The sequence below is a fragment of the Mytilus californianus genome, unplaced genomic scaffold (genome assembly GCF_021869535.1).
Source record: "Mytilus californianus isolate M0D057914Y unplaced genomic scaffold, xbMytCali1.0.p SCAF_15, whole genome shotgun sequence".
NCBI lineage: Eukaryota > Metazoa > Mollusca > Bivalvia > Mytilida > Mytilidae > Mytilus > Mytilus californianus.
The window spans coordinates 6,032,767-6,038,683 of record NW_026262637.1 but is presented as its reverse complement, the minus strand read 5'-3'; the positions used below and the strand labels follow the sequence as shown (position 1 = coordinate 6,038,683).

Below are 5,917 nucleotides of genomic sequence, written 5' to 3'. Positions count from 1 at the left end.
GATTTCACCCCTCCCATAACCTGGGACATTAGTGTAATAGCACAACATAAGAACAACTGGTAATGGTTTTCCTTTGGATAAAGTAACATTCGGTGGATAGTCCGTCATTTTTTAATGTAGTATTATGGTGCCAAGCGGTAACTAAATCACCTAAATAGACAACTTTGTTTTTTTCAGTAGTCAAACTGTCTCTCTCGAGATTAATACTTGGAAACGCCACGCAAAGCAAAATTCATAAAGCTCAAAGCATAAAGGATCATAAAGCACAAAGAAAGAAAAAAATCATTCAGCTAAAAGCATAAAGCACAAAGCAAAATTAATAGAGTAATTGAAATGTATTTTGTAATCTAACGGATTCGTTAAGATTTCTTCATGAACAAAAATTTGTATTTTAAAATTTTTAATATATTTATTCAAAATAAACTCCATGTACAATTCCTATGGCAAACAAAGAAGTGTTTTTGTATACAACGTAAGCAAAACTGTCGTGTTTGGGATCCCATACAGAACGACTAGCTGTTTCTAGTCCCTGGTCTTTACATTGTCCAATAATCACGTTACTTATTATTTTGTAGCGCGGGAAACCCAAAGATTTCACTTGATTTTTCACAAGAACGGACAAATCCAAACAAAGTTTTGAACATCTATCTGGGTCATATTTGATGTCGCCTAGGTAATTTTCAAAGGTTTTATAAATTTCTGATTTGACCTTATGAGTCGCAAATTTTGTACCTTCATCAGGCGCCATTTTGAAAGTATTCTCCAATTTAATTTTTGGTTTGTCATCTGGTTTTTCCTCGGCTAAATCTGAAAGTCCGGCTCTCGTCATACGCCTATGACGAAGCATTTCTGTTTGGGATGCTGTAAGTTTCACAAAAGAAGAACGTCTTCTATTACGCATGCTCATGGTTGGAGTCTTGAGAAGCTTGCTGTTGGAAGACGATTCGGAATCATCAAGGAAGTTCACAGATTCCTTTTTTGACTCCGTCTAAACAAAAAAAAAACATATATTTGTGAACATTTAACAATTAACAACAGTAAAATTGCCTCAAGGTCTATTTTTGCAAATGCCGGTCACAGTCATGTCCGGATCCAACGCAAAAATTCTAAATTATAACAATCATAACTATAGATGCCCTATTCTGCTATATCATTAGTTTCGTTCTCATAAAAAAAAACATCCGCTCTTTTCCCCTTAATAACTCACGGAGAGGGTTGACACTTCAATTCGACAAATATTTTGCTTAGAAGTTTGGTTGTACCTTAATTCAAATGGCACATCCTAATTTTTACAGTGATGTCAATATAGCTCGTAATTTTAGATACGATCCATGTAAACTTATTTATTTTTTTTAGATAAAACTGAAGTAAGACCTTTAAATATTATAAAAAATCGTTACTAACATATATTGCTTTTGTTTTTGACTAATTAAAACATAACCAAATATGTATTGCTATAAAGTTATGAACACTTGCGGTTCTACATCCTGCCGATACTTATATTTTGTCGTTTTACACTTGGTAATGCTTTTTAGAGACTGTTTATGACGTCTTGCTACTAAATCCGTTGGATGTGAACTGATTGATATTCTAGTCCGGGAAAATAAATTGTTTACTTATTGGTTGAATTTGTCTTGATATCATGAGACTTGTAAACTCGTTGATTATTTGAATCAATTTATTTAAGGAATGATCATTGTAGTATTTTTCTGTCTATGAAGAAATAAACTAAAAACTAGACAAAGTGATGTCCCCGCACTCCAATCTGAAGAAACTGTATTATAACAAGCCAATGTAGGACTTTCTTTGAGATATTATTGTGTCTGGGAGACACAAATGATGCCCCCGCAGATGAAAAGTATTAGGAGGAGTTATCCGTACACGCTATGCACCTCTTGTGCAAGTAAATACTCCAAAAAATGACAAAATTTAACTATCTCCCAAAAGAGCAAATATTAAAAAAATAACCCTGACCACATGCACACGTTCAATATATGTACAAACAGCCAGCAAAGTGAAAACTTCCTAGCATTCAAACTGTAGGAGGAGTTATCCGTACACGCTATGTACCTCTTATGCAAGTAAATACTCCAAAAAATGACAAAGTTCAACTGTCTCCCAAAAGAGCAAATATTAAAAAAAAACCCTGACCACATGCACACCTTCAATATATGTACAAACAGCCAGCAAAGTGAAAACTTCCTAGCATTCAAACTGTAGGAGGAGTTATCTGGAATAGCTATATACCCATAATGGGACGGACGGACGGAAGTACGGACGAACAATGGTAAAACAATATGCCCCCAACTTTCTCTTCAATTGGATCACATTTTGTCATGCTTTATATATAGCTTGCTTTACGGTATGAAATTGCTCATTGTCGAAGGCCGTACTGTGACCTATAGTTGTTTACTTTCTCGTGCTTTGGTCTCTGGTGTATACGTGTCTCTTTGGCAGTATTTTCACATCTCCTTTTCTTTATGGATAGTTGTCTCTGTAGTAATCATTCCACATCTTATTATCTTTATATTAATAGAGGACAGTACTAAAAATATGTACTTACACTAACTGAATCTGACATAATGGCTCTAGATATATCAAACTGGTCTGCCTGGTGAATAAAAATAACATTGATAAAATGATAAACATGAACTGAGTCTGATATATTATTATGTAGATAACCTTAACATTACAACGTTGCCTGGTAAATAAAACAACGGGTAAATTAGACACTCTTACAAAATATGACACCCCTAACTACACTTATATATAATCATATAAAGAGTCAAAAGACTAATAAGATGCTTCTGACAGATGAGCGAATCACTTACGGTCGATGCCACTGCTGCATGGTAGACGTCTCGCCCCAGAGAGTACCGACGGCACAATAATCAGCACTTTTGTGTTGACATGAAATAGCATTAATATGTTCATCGTCTGTAGATTTACCGTTTACAAAATGTTGAATTATTTGAAACAATAAGGTGTTTCTACCCATTGACATGAATTGCCTAAACAGTATCAGAGGCGGATTTAGAGGGGGGTGCCCGGGCCCCCATATGGAGCTTCATTTATGGTTAATTCGGACTTTTTACCGGTTCTACTACAAATTTTGTCTAGTTGTCAAAATCCTGGATCTGTATCTGAGTAATTAATTCAACTTTTAAAATGTTTGCGCTTCAACTCCGTATTTGATTTGGTCTTTCCAACTGTAATGATTCGAGCGCCACTAATTATTCTTATGCAGACGAAACACGTGTGTGGGGTTCCAAATTATAAGCTTGTTATATCTTTGCCCATGCATCGTTAATTGCTACTTTTGAACTTCTTGAAATTTGGATAAAAATGTTAGTGTCTTATAAATAAGATCTGAAAATTTGGATCAAGTCGGTGAACATGAATTTGACAGTTAATGCCCCTTAAAGGTTTAGTTGTTTAAACCCATATAGTTGTCTCAGATTTTTCATAGAAATCCCCATAGTTTAAGCACGGACCGCGAAGAGGACCCCAAAAATGAACTGTCACGCCAACAGAGAGACTTTATTTGCACAAGTACAAATAAAGCAATGCAGGATAACATGAATTGTGTATAGAATTTGTAAAGAAAGAATACAAGTATCCTCTATTGTTAAATGTTCTGATTTACATGATTTACATGATTTACATGATCAAATACTCATACAACACTAGTAAATTACATAAACAGATCAAATACTCATACAACACTAGTAAATTACATAAACAGATAGTTTTAATCAATACTCAAGATGGATCGCTATACATGGTAGATCAGGGCTTTTTAAAACTTAATGTGTGATTGTAAATTTAAACTAACAATCACTTTTGGAATATTTTACTTTTCTGAAAAATAAAACGGTAGCGGTCAAAAGGTGTACTTGTTGGAGGCTGAACTAAAAATAATGACAGGAGAAAAGATTATGAAAAGAGGAAATTATTCATTCAAATTTGAAATTCGCCTAAAATATTAAGGTCACAATTGCAAATAAACAGTAAACTCTTAATAACGAAAATTTAGTTCAATTCCCATCTCGCCTTAGTATTTTTTTTACCTTTTTTACCTGGAATTCACAGCTAAGGCGAAATGGGAACACACCATCTGGAGTATAGCTATTGAATCATTTATTTTTAATGTAATATATCTTAAAAATTACTATATAATTAATACTATATATATATATATACGCTCGGAAACGGACCCTTAAATTGGATTCAATAAATATTCTTATTCTTATTCTTATTCTTCTTATCGAAGTTACATATATAAAATAGGGGTACATATGTGAATCTGATCGCTGTTTCTTATATACAGAATAGGGGTACATATGTGAATCTTATCGATGTTACATATATATAGAATAGGGGTACATATATGTGAATCTTATCGATGTTACATATATCAAATAGGGGTACATATGTGAATCTTATTGATGTTACATATATATAGAATAGGGGTACATATATGTGAATCTTATCGATGTTACATATATCAAATAGGGGTACATATGTGAATCTTATCGATGTTACATATATATAAAATAGGGGAACATATGTGAATCTTATCGATGTAACATATATATAAAATAGGGGTACATATGTGAATCTTATCGATGTTACATATATATAAAATAGGGGTACACATGTGAATCTTATCGATGCCGGAGTTACATATATACAAAATAGGGGTACATATGTGAATCTGATCGATGTTACATATGTATAAAATAGGGGTACATATGTGAATCTGATCGATGTTACATATATAAAATAGGGGTACATATGTGAATCTTATCGATGTTTAACTCTTGCATGGTCTATACACGAGCTGAACAAGTATTCAACAGGATTAAAATCTAAATAGTTTCTGCTCATTCCATCGTTGTTTATGATAGCTGGACTTAAAATAGCTCGTCGATTCACTACTAATTATGGAGAAATGTATTTTATGTATATTAGTCATAACTCATAATAAGAATATTTGATGTACTTACCAAAAGATTTTCACTTTTTCCTTTATTCTAACAACTTTGATTGTTTAAAAGAATAGTAACCTGTCGCCGAACTTTAACTCAATCAACCCTATTAATCTTTTAAAACCATTTTACACATCGTCTACCAAATCTTAACAAATACACAAGCTATAAACATGTAAATATTCTATATATCGATACATAAGCTGCTTTAACCATACTTAAAAAGTAATTAAAACTTAAATTATTTATTTAGTTAAATGTTAAGTTACGTATTTTATGAAAAATAATTATTTCATTAAACTACAAACAATATGGGTTTTTTTTTTTACAAACAGAAAAATCGATTCAATTGTAATTTACTAGAATCTTTACTTCGTTGGTTTTTATATCTTCTCACAGTTTAGCTACTCACAATTTAATTTATCTCCTATAAATATAAAATTGATTTTTTTTTTAAATTCATTGGATTTATATCGCATCTCGAAGAGGCATTTCGAAATGTTTTTTTTTTTCATAACTTGAGAAGAAACGAAAAGAAATGAAATACGCTTGAAAACTATAAATGATACAAATGAAAATAAAAACCTTGACGTTCTTTCCAATTAATAACGCAATAGAAAATTCAGATTACTATCTGCATTTTAATCTTAATCTTAAATCCGCATTTTCTATAGTCGTTCTCTTCTTACTTTCTAACAAGTAAGTAAATTGGTGTGTTGAGTTATTGTTTGATGGAGATCCTTTTCTCAGTGGAAAATTAAAAAAAAATGAAAATAATAATTTGATAAAGAACAAGCAAAATTTTTCTGTTTCTTTCATTGCCGGAACGTGGACAGCTCTCTTCCCTTCTTCCACTCCCCAAAAAATAATAAGGTTTTGAAATCCAATGTTATAAAAATAGGAATACAGTCTTTTGTCTTGAAATT

At 32.1% G+C, this 5,917-nt stretch overlaps 1 long non-coding RNA gene across 1 annotated transcript; it reads right to left on the bottom strand.

Annotated features, from left to right (window-relative positions):
• Window positions 1-747: 747 nt before the first annotated feature.
• Window positions 748-5,095, bottom strand: LOC127725889 (uncharacterized). Its single transcript, XR_007993261.1, has 3 exons — window positions 5,010-5,095; window positions 2,564-2,611; window positions 748-988 (listed from the first exon to the last, which is right to left on the bottom strand). It is a non-coding gene; the product is annotated as an uncharacterized LOC127725889 (long non-coding RNA).
• Window positions 5,096-5,917: the final 822 nt, after the last annotated feature.